The following is a 13786-nucleotide window of genomic DNA, read 5'->3' as shown; positions in this document are numbered from 1 at the left end:
CGACAGCGCCCCGGCATGGGGCGTTTAGCGAGCCCGGGGATGCGCTGCCTGATGGCCACGTCCACTCCCTGCTCGTAGGCTCGGCCCCCAGACGGTTCTGTCCGAAAATAAAATCGCGATAGCGAAGTGGAGATGGTGTTAAAAGAAAGGGGTGACGCGGCCAGAGGGCTCAGTGAAACAGAGAGTTATAGAAGAATAATCGTGGTGAACTTTCCCTGAATTTTGCAATGGGGATGAGGGACAGAGCTGTGGTGAGCGCCGCTGAGAAAGCCCACACATGTGCTCTGTAGTAGCATGACCTGGGTGTTGTTCATGCATGTTCAGAGCTGTCACACAGGGCCTGAAGTGGCAGCTGCAGCAGCACCACTGATGAGACAGTCCGGGACAGTGATGAGGGCAGGCTCTCAGTAAATGCTCACAGACCACAGGAACACAAGAATCACTGATAGATCTTAGGGCAGAGAGAAGGGAAAGCACTACATAAGCACTACATCCAGCCACCAGAGTTTTAGCAATGCTTTCATCTGCGCACAGTCTTCCTAGCTGATAATAAACCACAGCATTCTGGAAGGTGGTTTTACAAAGAGAGCTTAGGCACTGAATTCTTTCCGGTACTTTCCCACTTAAAGGTACCAGAAAAGCATGTCCTGATATCTCTAGGAAGGTAAGGTTTATAGCAGACAGAAGTATACACTCTTTTAGCCAGCCATTAGCATACAAGAAGCAGCAGTGTGCAATTTGTGGCAAAACTGCTACACACAGATTTTAGCAGGGCTTTTTTTTTTCCATGAGGAAAATTAAACAGAAGTCCTATAACACAGTGTGTTTGATCTGAGAACAGGGCATTTAGAAGAGGTCTCAGAATATGCAGCAACCAGCTATCTGTGTCAGTCACACGGTTGTCTTCCAAAGTATCTTACCTCTCCATCCAGTTCTGTTCCACAAAAGATCTTACCCCTTGGTAAGATACAGTTACAGGACTGACGACTTCTCTTGCTTAAAATATTAATTAGAGCTAAAATTAAACATTTATTCCTGGAAATCTTTTCTCTTTTGCTTTGTGTGGCAAAACTGCTTTTTTTTTGAAGTGGAGGAGGATGAAGGGAAAGCACTACATAAGCAAGCACTGTTCAGAGCAGTCTCCCCAGTCACACAGCCTGGGATTACAGCTGTGCTTTCCTCAAAGGTTCAGCACTTGTGAGTCATCCCTCTTCTTTTCCCCTCTCCCTCTTCTTCCCAAGCAGAAAAGCACAGCCCATGGGAAATACATGACAATGGATGTCCACAGCCATGAGGCTGCTTTTCAATACTGGATGGTGAGCTTGAGGGACCCTCCATGTGAGTGTGTGTGTGTGTTCCCCCAGCCACCACAGCTAAGAAGCATGATTTTGCCTGTTGCTTTTTTCACCAGCTGCCAGAGACAGGAGAGGCTCCAGCTTCCCCCCGAACTCCCAAGTTGTCTCCCTCCCCTCTTCCTCTCTCTCAGTACAATTACTAACGATCAGTTAATAATTTCCAGCCCACGTGCCTACCTTGCTCTCTCTGCCCCTGGTGTGGGGTGGCCGTCAGCGGTGCAGCTCCTTCCCGGGATGCAGGCAGGGCTGGGAACCTCCCCAGAGGACAATGCTGTTGGGTTGGACCAGCAAGGGGCACCTCACAGGTAGGAGGAGGGCAGGAGGTGGTCCAGAGCTGCAGGGCTCACCTGCCTCTCTCCTTTCCTGCTGGATGGTCCCCTGCTTACTCAGACACAGCTCCGGGCTGTTGCTGGGACTGAACACTCCCCTCAGCAGTCCTGAAAGGGGAAAAAAACCAGAAGGATTTCTTGATAGCATCATTATACCACTTTTCATTCATTTAAAGTATTCAAAGTGCAATTACTTACATGATTTGAGTGAAGGAAATGAATGTGTAGGGGGAAAATGTATCAGTTAATGTGATTCATTAGTAATGGTGGGTGATATTCGTCCCTGCACAGCAGCAAGGATGAGGTGGCTTGAACAGATCTCAGATAATTAGTGGGTGCTGATAGTAGATATAGGGCAAATACTGCCCACCTCTATTAGAAAAGCATGATTTAGTCTAGGATAGCTCCACACATCCAGAAAGGCAATCCAGTTCTGGATTCTGGACTGTTTTTAGGACCTAGTTAATCTAAAAGATGTGGTTGGCACAATCACAAAGAGTGTAGGCTGGACATGAATGAATTGTGCCTGGAAATCAGAAGCAGGCTCTTGAAGATTAGAGCAATCAGGTTGTAGCAGAGAATAATAGGAGGAAAAATACCCTTAACTCCTGAATATGTTGCATACTAAGTATGCTTCAGTCCAGAGTGCTCTACTGTACTTCATGTGCTCCTGTCCAGTGGCACTGCTGACTAGAAATAGAGCAATGCAACACCAGTGTGCCAAACCCAAAGAGTGTGATCTGCCTTTCACTTAAAGCTGTTTACTATATAATGGGATACACTCACTCTGTTTTACAAGATCCATTTTTTTTTTTCATACCAGGCTTCTGACAAGTTGTTGTGTGCTCTCACTATCTTAATCACCAGCAATTTTGAATCATGCTTCAGATGAGATCTGTTCAGTTTGCAAGGCGTAGGAACTGAGGACATCTCTGCTGTTCTCAGATAAATCTTAGCAGCAAGACCCAGGGAAAAAATGGTCATAAAGGAATGAATTTCACTCTGTGGTTAGGGCTTAGAATTCAGTTAATGCTACCTAAAGGTACAAATAACCTCGCAAACGCTTTACAGAGATTTGAAACAATAAAAACAAAGCCCCAAATTGCCATATAGTCATCAATAACACAGAGTGCTAAAAGTAGCACTAACACAACCTTCTCAACAACAATTTAGTCAAACATCTTTCCACCTTTCTTTTGGGGGAGGATTTAGCCCCCGGACTTAGTTATCAAATCCAGAGCACTCTTAACAGCAGGGTGAGAAATTAGTTCCTGAGCCTCACAGCCAGACTTGGGACACTGTGTCATGGACAACAAGTAGGTCAGCTCCAGGTTGTAATCAGCTCCCATTTTGTACTCCCAGAAGGTGTAGCAAAATCCTACCAAACAGGTATTGCTTAACTCCTAATTTGGCTAGCTGGCTCTTTCATTTGGCTACTGAAGCAGTGAGAGCTTTCACGAGCTTGCCTTTACCAGGTATATCTTCTTATTTTCCTTCTTCTTTTTCTTACACTAAAACAGTTCCAGGTTCTTTATCAGGAAGCAAAGGACTTCATGCCAGCGCAGAAGTCATCAGTGAACAGCTTGGCAGGAGGAACACTCCATCTAGACACTGCAGATTATTTTTCCCTCTTGGCTAGAATGTTTTCAGGTTCCACTCCTTCTGAAGAAAGATTTATGTTTATCATGAGCAGAGGAATCTTTTGATGCATGAAATCAGACAGAAGCTACCCAGCTACCACAAGTTTTGAGGTCAGTCAGGTTGTCTCTCCGTTGGTCCCGATGCAGTCTCCTAATACTCAGCTCTCAAAGCTGATTTTTCAGATCACTTGTCTTCACAGTCAAAAGGATAAGTTTTTTTTTACTTCAGGAAAAATAACATATATAGATTGTGCTCAAGTAGAAACATAGAAAAGTTGAGCTTTTCAGCAAGGTAAGCTCCAGGGAAATTTGGCTTCCTTATAACCCAAACCCATTCTACAGGAAAACAAGGCCTTAGAGAAGAACTGTTTCTCTGCCATTTGTCTCTATTATTTTGTAAGTACTGACTACCTGTCAGAAATAAAATACTGTGCCCTGTTCCCTCTTCACTTGGAATCTTCTATCCCTTGCTCCTGTTGTTTGTATTTACTCTGGATCATTATCTCCAATTGCCTCACTGACCACTCTGCTTGCCCAGCTGCTCCAGACACATCCTGACACCACCTCAGCCTCTGCCCTCCCTGAAAGCTTCACCTTTCCTTCCAGTTTATCCCTGGCAGACTCAGCATTGCATTCACAATCAGGCCTGTTTGCTGTCAAGAAGCTTCATTTCCCTCCTTTAGTGGGACCCACAGGTGAGCTCCTGCCAAGTTCTGCATTATTCATGCTGGAGGGTCAGGCCAGGAACTGATAGGCAAAGGGCATTAACATTTGAAGACAAGATGCAGCATTGCAGCTGAAGTTTCCTTTTTAAGTGCAGTGTGTTACCAAGAGGTTAATCTACAAGTGCAATGCATAAAGCAGTCACAGGCACTGCAGAGGGGTGATCCTCCCAAGTGTACAAACCACAGACACTAACACACTGTGCCTCACTAGCACTGAACTAGGAAAACTGCTTTTTGGAATACCAAATATAAAAGCAGCTGCTCAACAAACATATTACTATGGCCTTTATACAGGTTTCCAACTTTAAACTGGAACAAAGATCAAACTGACTCGTATTTTAGTAGTTCTGACAGATGTCATGATCAAAAGATGGCAATAGGTTAACCAGTCAGACTGGTAAGCCACTCTTTGACAAAAGTGCATGTATATCATGTGTTACCTGTAGTCATTTAAATACATTTGTTTTACCACACACTGGATGATAATGTTCATAATTCACAGTGATGAATAATGATGATAATGATCACATAATTCATAATGATGACATGCTGATAGCTAATTATAGCAAAAAAAAAATAAAAAGAAAGAAATAAAATGGGAGTGATGCTCAAATGAACACACAGGAAAATCTTTATTGTGAAAAAGAGCCTGCAAAACAATCCTCACACACACGTGGGCTGGGTTGTTGTTGTGACCTGCCTTGATAGATGGCAATTGCCTGGAGGAAAACCACCAACACCAACTGTGTAGCATCCCTTGAATGCTACAGCTGCAGCTGTCAGGAGCTGAATACAAAGGCAGGCAATTTTCATGGACAGTTTATGGTAAGATGTTTCTTCTTCCCTCGCTGCCCATCTTCAGATTGTGCACCATTCTCCTCTTTTCCCAGTTTGTCTATTCTGTTTAGGCCCCAAACTGCACATAGAGGTCATGTCTGAGCTTAAACTTTACATCTTGCAAAGAGCTCTGTTCATTATCAGTTGATTCTTTGTCATAGCTCTGATTAAACTGGTACAAATGTCTTTTCATCCCTTTTGGTAAAAGACTGGCTCATACCAGCAGTGTGAATTGACTGGACAGCTAGATTTTCCCAAAACACTTGTAAATGCAGCATCCTCCACAGCAAGAAAAAAAATCAACAATTGGATTATTTTTTTTTTCTTGAAAAAAGGATTACTTAAAAATTCTCACGGTGCTAGAACTATTAAATGAGTGAAAACAGAGATGGAAAAGATTATGATGGAGGGAGATCAGTACAAGGCTCCAATGTCCTGGCATCTAGAGGATTCTGTGCACTCCTTTATCCAGAAGTTTGGAGCAGAAACTGCACTCACAGTCTGTGTAACAAGATGCTATTTCCTGTGTTTGTGATCAGTGTGATATATGGGTTAGAATATTTGTGTTTGTTTCATTTTGGGCAATGATCCCATGAGCATATTCACTCCCACACCAGGGAGAGAGAAATGCATTCTCCCAGCTACATTTCTTGATGTATGATTACTTGTTTCAATCTACAAGACACAATTAAAGGCACACTCTCTGTCCTCTTTTTCTCTTAAAAAACACTGGGTATTAAATCTTATGTAGACATTACTTCAAGTCTTCTGAAAACTGACAGTGGCAAATTAAATATGGCAAAACAAGGGTGTTTTCACAGGCTGGCAAGCCTGCCACTCTTGAAAGCTTACCAGGTTTAAATATTTAATGATCAGACATGGCATTCATCCTCCTAATCAATTCTTTTTTTTAGATACAAGTCTGAAGAGTCTCAGAAAGTGCAATCAGGCAGTGCTGGAAACCTGTAGAGGCTTCTCACACCAAGCAGTCAATAGCTACACTTGCTAGGAAATGAATAGGGGAGGCAAAATTCTCTGCCCTGTTCCTTTAGAGCCATAAAAAGGGTAGATTGCCTTGAGATAAATTGGCTTTTATAAAGCCTTTTCTTTATATCCTTCATGTTGGTGGAATTTTTTTGCTTAGAATTAAATGAAATGGAAACTTTTACAAAGTTGAAATAAGGAAAATTCATTCTGGGAAGGCAGTGGGCAACATAAGTCCCACACGTGCAGAAGAACATCTAAGAGATGTTTGCTCACAGACCTGGCACAAACCATGAAGGTCAGCCTGGAATTGGGCTGGGCCAGGCAGTGGGTTACATTTGTTTCAGAAACACATGGAATATGTATGGGCTGATGGAATTTAAGAAATAAAAGTGACAGGAAATCAGAGAAGAGTGTCTGAAGCCATCTTTTGAAAAGAACTTAGGTACTTGCAGCCAAATGCTCCTCCTTCTCTCACTGGGGTTCCTAGCCCTCCCTCCCTTCAGGAGCCAAATATTTATCCCATTCCTTTCTGCAAAACAATAGTCAGAGAAGGATTGGTGCTTTCCCCCTTATTTAGTAGCTGAAGGGTCAGGACACTCAAGCTGAATGTGGGAACTTCCAGCTAAGGCAATTCCCAGGGGAGACAAGACTTCTTCAGTGTCTCTCAGCTGGTCTCTGTTGGCCCAAATGTACAAGTCTCTGAGGAGGGTCTTGAGTACTGGACTCTCCTCATCCAGAAGATTCCCCTCATCAGTAGATGATACTGTCATTCCTTCACAACTGGTTTAAGAAAATTTGGACTATTCTTAGCAAAAAGAATTGCATTGACTAAGAGCTTCAAGACTGAAGACCACATCGATCCACAAGAGACAGACATTCCAGATGTGGACTCAAATCAGTTCTGATGGAATAAAGGACTAAACTCCAATCAGTTCAGATGGAAGAAAGGACTAAACCCCACTTCCCCCAGATCTTTGTTGAAGTGTTGAGTTTTATGACATCTTTCACTGCAGGGAATAATTTCTAGGAAATTATTTTCCTCTAACTGAAGCCAAAAATAAATGCCGCTTCTTTCCCAAAGAGGCCCAAGCAAGGTGCATAATGCATTCAGCACCTAGAGAAAAAAATGTGTGAGGCTGGCAAAGTTAACAGATAATAGTTCTCTCTATCCTGGCATTTCTCTTACAGCCTCATGGATAAAAAAGTTAACTGTGAGAGTTCATTAGCACAGTTTTCCTTTGGGCCCAGGGTTTTATACTCTGCATTTGATGCTTAGATGATGGTGCATCATGAATACTCATGTCTAAACAGCAGAAATCAAAATTGGTTTGAAAGAGATTTACTGATAATTCTAGTTTGCAGGAAGAGGGGAATGTTGTATACAAAGATAAAAATCTCTCCTTGCAGAGCAACAGGACTGATCTGGCTTATTAAACCCACCCAATAAAGAGTGGTGCTGTTGGTTTTTTTAAGTGCAGCTTGTCCTCATGAAAGAAGCTTGTTTATGCTTTCCACAATGTTCACAGGTTCTTTTTATGGCACTTCATATTTCTCTACTGCACAGCTGAATAGAGACTAGGAAAAAATGTAGCTGTGCTTTATTTTGAAGTGCTGTACAATAATGAGTATTGTACAGTCCTTTGGGTTAAGTCCAGGAGAGTGACAATGGATGGCATCTTGCCAAGAGGTGAATAGGATGAGCTGATAAAGGCAAACATGTTTAAATAGCATTGTACTCAGAGAGTACTTTTTTAGAAAGGAGGTATTAATGTATTGGGATGGAAAAGGCATGGGGACATTAACAGTCATTTTCTCCACTTAAACTGCTGCTGCCCCCACCTCGGAGGAAATCCTTCCAAACATAGAAAGGGGTCCCAGTACAACAAACCAGGTAAGCCTGTAAGTCAATATTTAGTTGAATGCACTGTGTGGGTACAGATGTGCTCATTCTCCATTTTATATCTACAGAAGCATTCACATAAGGTACAGGAAAACATAAACAATCCTTGATGCAAAGAATTCAATGTACTTTCTGCAAGTCTGTGTGCAAGATAAGACCAAACGCTGACAAAGAACCTGGTAATTAGAGAAATGAATAAAAAGTGCTCATCTAATTTTGAATCTTCATTAGGAGCTCAAATATCAGGAAAAAAAAGCTCAAAAATGTGTGTGGGGAGGGAGCCAAGTCAAAATCTCTGTGCAAATTTGAAGGATAAAGGGAGTAAATGTTGCATTAAGTAAAAAAGCAAACAAGATTTAAAATTTTCAGGCAGTGCCATGTCCATAAGATGATATGTACTGAGGCTCCCCATATCATTCTGGGGAAGGACCTACAACAATTCTGAGGGTTCTGTAGCTCCTGCAGGAAGTTAATCAGTGACTTGAACTGGTGTCTTCAAATTTACTAAACTTCACTGTGGTTGCGTGACTTCGTTTGTGCAGAAGCAGCACCAATGATCTACTAGAATACTTTGCAGCAGAGTGGGCTGGTTACATTTATTCTGGGCTCTGATTTTAGCCAGGAAGGCCCTGTGATGATGTCAGACACACCACATTTCCCAGCAATGACCCTGGTCTCAGCACCAAGAGGAAACGCTTTCCAGCCCTTTTGTTTCAAACAGACAAAGCAAACAGGAAATAAATACTCAGCTACCTCACTCCCAGCCCTTTGCCATCCATTTCACTACTTCCTGCCTCTGTCTATTTTGGGAGAGAAGTGTTTAGGGAAATTGCTTCTTCAAAAGTTCAGGTTTGGCTTGAGCAGGAGGCTCCAGCCTCCAGTGCCTCGCTGGGTTCTGCCTCCCCCTGCCCTCATGGTGGGGAAAGGGCAGGAGCAAAAGGAGGGTTAAAACAGGAGTGCTCACAACATCTGCTTCTTTTAGTTTTAACCTTTCCTTCCTTTTAACTAAGGGCTATTTCTCACAGGACAGAGAGGTTCATGAATATTCTCTCTGCAGTGACAGCCTGGGATCCTTTGGCAGTGGGAACTGGGCATGCAGGAGCAGGCATCACAGCATTTTTTTTTTACTCTTGAAACTGGCAATTCCAGGTGTTTGATTCCCTAAGTTGTTTGAGGAGAGTTAATCCTTGGCTCTGTGTTTTTGAAAAAACAAAACCAAAAACAAACAAACAAAAAAAACCACAAACAAAAAACCCAACCAACCAACCAAAAAAACCCAAACCAACAAAGAATTTAATGCAGCCCAACAATTTCTTGTTATTTTCAGAAAATTTGGAGGCATTAATGCAACCTTAAAAAGTCAATTCCTGTTTGTATGATGAACGTAAGGATAGAAGGATTTTGTATTTGCACAACACCGGTGTATGAAACAGGGAAAGAATGGAATCACAGGAAAGATCTTTGCACAGAGATGGTTGGCTAAAAGTAGTTGAGGTTTCTGCCTGTGATGAGCTTCAGAGAGCTGAAAACTGTGGTGCAGAAATGTCACATCTTCATTGGTTTTTTTAGGGAATATTGAAAATTGGTTTATGCCAACATCATGGCAGCTCACAAGGAAAAGAACAAGATAAGGGTGCTCTGATCAGAGAATTTTCTACACTTACTCTCCTTCCACCAGCCATATTTCCTCAAGATAAAAAAAAAAACAGTGAGAAAGTATAAGAAATTAGCTGATAGATTGTTTGAATTAAATTATATTTTTAAAAGGAAATCAATTGAGCACTTCCTACTAGTTCATCAGCTCGATTTCCACCCCATCCACCTCTCTCCATTTGCAGCCACGTAGTAGCTGTCTTTGTGTGTTTAATTCCTTTCTGCCACTCTCTAATTATCTTTTGACTCTGGAACAGATTTCACAGTATGTCTATAGAAAGGCACTCCAGGACCATGATGTTCAAGAACAATAACCCCAATACATACTCAGTTTTTTGTGTATTAATGACAGACAGCTTTGAGGTGTGTTTCACTTCCCTAAGCCTATGGAAAACAGAAAGTAGACATGAAGCAGGAGCACTTACCAGCTCTGATTTCTTTCAGAATGACTCTGTATTCAGTTCAATAACAGATTAAGATGATCCCATGACTGACTCCAGTTTCTGCTGAAGTAAATAGGATTATTCTCACCAGGAGAATCAGCATCACACATCATAAGCACCAAGGAAAGAAGAGAGCTCCTGTTCTTTGGGGTTTCTCTAGGTATCAGAGGTGCATCCAAGTGACAACAGTAACACAGTACTGCTCTTTCTTTCTTTTTAAAATTTTCTTCTTTTAAGCACAGTAGCCTTGTGTTTTCCCATTAATCCTCCACCTGCAGCCTCAAATTCCAGACCGACAGACTGGAATTTGCTGTATGAAGGATACTTTTATTAATGATATAATTCTTTCTATGTGGTGCAATACTTAGCCCAGACACATAATATTTCAGTGGATATGAGAGAAGTAAAATCTTTGGGCTGACTCAGAAAGAAGTACTCACTGAACTCATTCAGTGAGCAATGAGGTGATTCCCCACTGATGTTAAATCTGCTGCAATTCCACCAATGCTATCATTCCACAGCCTCTGGCAATGCCACCTCAGTAGCAGGCTTAGACAGCTTAATTAATATTATTAGTTTATGAATGTCTTAAATGCTGCATCATGGCAAAGCTGCTTTGTGCCAAGTACAATGTTCCATTTAGTGCCATCTATATTTTTCAATCCATGTTTTGTTTTGGGCTGATTCAGAGCGAAATTGCTTTCAATTTTTCATTTTGGACATGCAATCAAAAAAGCAGCCCTTCAGCCTTACCACTCTGCTGCCACCAGGTACCAAAATGTTCAGTGAAAACTTACAGACTAGTTATTTGTTTGAAGAAATTGGTCAATCTCAGCTCTCACTCTTGTTTCAAGATCTATTAATGTTTAAAAAACAAACAAACAAACAAAAACCCCAAAACCCAAACCAGATATTAACTACATTTTCAAGTTCATAATGATTTACCCAGGTGCTTTCATTGCAAAGGAAATGTACTGACAAAACAGACTTGCAAATAAAGATATTTAAACTTGACAAGAGTTTAGATGCCGCAGCGACACCTGATCTTTAAAACCAGGAATCAACAGAAACCTTGCATGGTCATGGTTTGCAACATTCACTCTCCTAATTTTCCTTAATTTGGTAAAGATGTGCAGTCTATATCCCAGCTTTTCAGGCCATCATGAGGGAGAACTCAGGAGTTTTGCTAAGCAGCAGAAGGTTTGAACCGTCCAGCTCACAGCTCATTATTTGAGCAACAGCCATGCTCAACACACAACAAGACTCCTTTTCCTCATGTCCCAGGCCACAGACTGATGCAATTTTTTCCATGTTCTCAAGCTACACACATTTCTCTGCTCTTCAAATACTGTGCTGTCCCCTGAGCACAAAATCTGGGGGCAGCCAGTTGTTTGGCACAGAGAGTAAAATAGTTGGTGTGTTTTCTGTGGAGTAAAAAGACAGAGAGCACAGGAGCAATGTCCCTTTGACAAGGCAGCTTCACAGCCTTGATGTTTCCTCTCTCTCCTTTTCTCTTTATAATTAACTACATGGCTACTCTTTCCACAGAGCCCCCAAAATGCTCTTGCATTGGAGCAATCTTTGTATTAATTTTGGGCTTCTCATCTTGCTGTATGTCTCCAGTCTATACCAGTGTGCTTCAGTCTGTGGTCTGCAGACATACTATGGACTATTTCTGAATTTGGGGTATTAGAATATGGAATATTTTATATACTATGGACTGTTTCTTAAGGTAGCACAGAAAAGTAAGATGTTATCAGCTAGTGCAAATTCATTGTCCCAGGGCTAAAAGCTCAGTGATTTCCCAGTCACAAGAACCAGGAAGCTGCCAGGCCAGGATGTCTCCTTTTCTGCCAGTGCTGACACTATTGCCAGGACTTTTGCAGTCAGAATCATCACAACAGGTAAACATTTACTCTGCAACTATCACACACCATATTCCCACCTTCTAAAAGATTTAAAACTCAGTAGCAGGCAGCGAATTTTATTTAAAGCACACGCCTGTCCTCGCAGCTCCATTCTTGACTGAGAAACTGCTTATATTGGTTTTCCCTCAAGGGCAGTAAACCCTCCACTTACAGTAAACACAATTAAGGATAAACACATTATCCACCATATATCATCATTAGAAACTGCCTTTTGCTTTTAGCTTTGACTCTGGCTGTAGTCTGTTCTAGACACAAGCCATCCCTCAATGATTAGGATGCTGCAGCTCCACGCCTTAAAACCCTTCTTAACTTTGAGGGGTGGACAGGATTAGATGCTGCAGGCACTAAATCACAGTACAATGACATTTCTCAAAAAATGCTCTGAAAGATTTTAAGTCTGGTTTCAAATTTTTGTTGGGAAGGCGGTTCTGCTACTGGCTGGCACACCAAGGTGGCTCAGAAGTGGGACAGGAGGGTGATACAGGATTCCCAACAGTGTTGAAACCCATCTTTGCCTTTTCCTTCTGCATCAGCCTTTGTTTCATGGTCCTGATGGGTAACTTTGCCAGGAGTATGTGTTGAGTCTTAAATCCTGACTTTGTCCTGACAGTGACTTTTGCTCTCAGAGGATGCCAGCTAGACAGGGCACTGATAAACTCTCCTTCCAGATCAACTAGGGAGGATATAATTGTTTTACCACACTTCTGTGTGTGTTTGAGTATGTGCTGCTTTAATTCAGCTACTTCCTCTGCAAAAGGCACATCACAGAGACACAAGTGCCAGGAACATACCTCCTTCCAACAGATCCAGTCACAGTCCCTCCTTAGGACACAATGAGAGGGAGGATCCAAATCTGAACTCAAACTCTGAATTGCTTGGGTGTCTCCTCCCTCACAGGGCTGTTGAAATACCCAGAAGTATTTCAGAGCAGACCCAGAAGTATTTCAGAGCAGACCCAGAAGTATTTCAGAGCAGAGCAGCAGCCTGATGGGCTCAGGCAGAACGTGACTGCTCAGCCCCTACAAAAGCACTGATGAGGCAACTCTGGGTCTTTCTCTGCTGTCACTCATGTAATTTGGGGTTTGTCAATTCTGCTGATTAATGCCATTACAACAATCCAGAGACAGATTGCAAGGGCAGATGGGAAAGTGTCATAGCTGACAGACAAAAAAAAAAAATAAAATTAGTATTTCTGAGCTTCTCAATGCACTGGACTGTCTGACTGCTCCAGGAAACTGTTGGCTTTTTTTCCATAAGGAACTAAGAGCAGCACTCAACCAACAGCAGAGCAAGAGAAATACTTTCATTTGCTCTGCTCTATATTTCACAGCAATGCCACTGGCTGATCTAGTAATCACTCATTTGGCCATTGCCTGAGAAATAAAATGAATTGCATGCCAGGGACAAGTGGGTCAGGGAAAAAGACTAGGTTCAGCCATGAAAGGCTTTATCATCTTTTAATTTCTTGCATAAAGTCTTTGTTACCTTCCTAATTGATAGAGGCACCAAGAAACAGATGTTAATATATTTCTCTGACCAGTAATTTTGCAAGAGTTAATGAGAGACAGAGCAGTGCAAAACGTTTCCAGAGGTACATAATCTAACTTACTTTTGTTTAATTATTATGTTTTGAGAAGAAACACTTCCCCTCCAAGCAGGGCTGCTTGAGAGAAGCATGCTGTGTTCAAATTAATCCACTCTCTGACCTGTCACTTGCATCAGTTCCTTATGCTCTGAAAGTGAAATCATTTGGTTTGAAGCACCAGTGTGTCTCTTGATCCTTCAGTGCATAATCACCAGGCATCTTGTCTGCCCAAATATCTGAGAAGCAAATAGAACACCTCGTGTACAGCAATGAAATCCTCCTAAAAACAGTGCCCGGTAAAATGCAGCTGACTCACGTCAGAGTTTCATGCTGAAGGAGTTCTCTGTATCTTCTTTTTCAGACTAACATACTCAAAACCACTTAAAAATGGCATTACAGAGCTT

General features: G+C 42.0%; 1 protein-coding gene across 1 annotated transcript in view; it reads right to left on the bottom strand.

Moving 5' to 3' along the window:
• Positions 1–1722, bottom strand: part of CARHSP1 (calcium regulated heat stable protein 1) — a 37527-nt gene extending 35805 nt beyond the window's left edge. Inside the window, exon 1 of the mRNA XM_008921749.3 lies at positions 1533–1722. The gene's annotated coding sequence lies outside the window, so the exon portion shown is untranslated. The remainder of the gene's footprint in view (positions 1–1532) is intronic.
• Positions 1723–13786: the final 12064 nt, after the last annotated feature.

The sequence above is a fragment of the Manacus vitellinus genome, unplaced genomic scaffold (assembly GCF_001715985.3).
Source record: "Manacus vitellinus isolate BGI_N305 unplaced genomic scaffold, ASM171598v3 scaffold_12_pilon, whole genome shotgun sequence".
Classification (NCBI taxonomy): Eukaryota; Metazoa; Chordata; class Aves; order Passeriformes; family Pipridae; genus Manacus; species Manacus vitellinus.
Note: the sequence above shows the minus strand (reverse complement) of the source record. Positions and strands in the feature narration are given on the sequence as shown.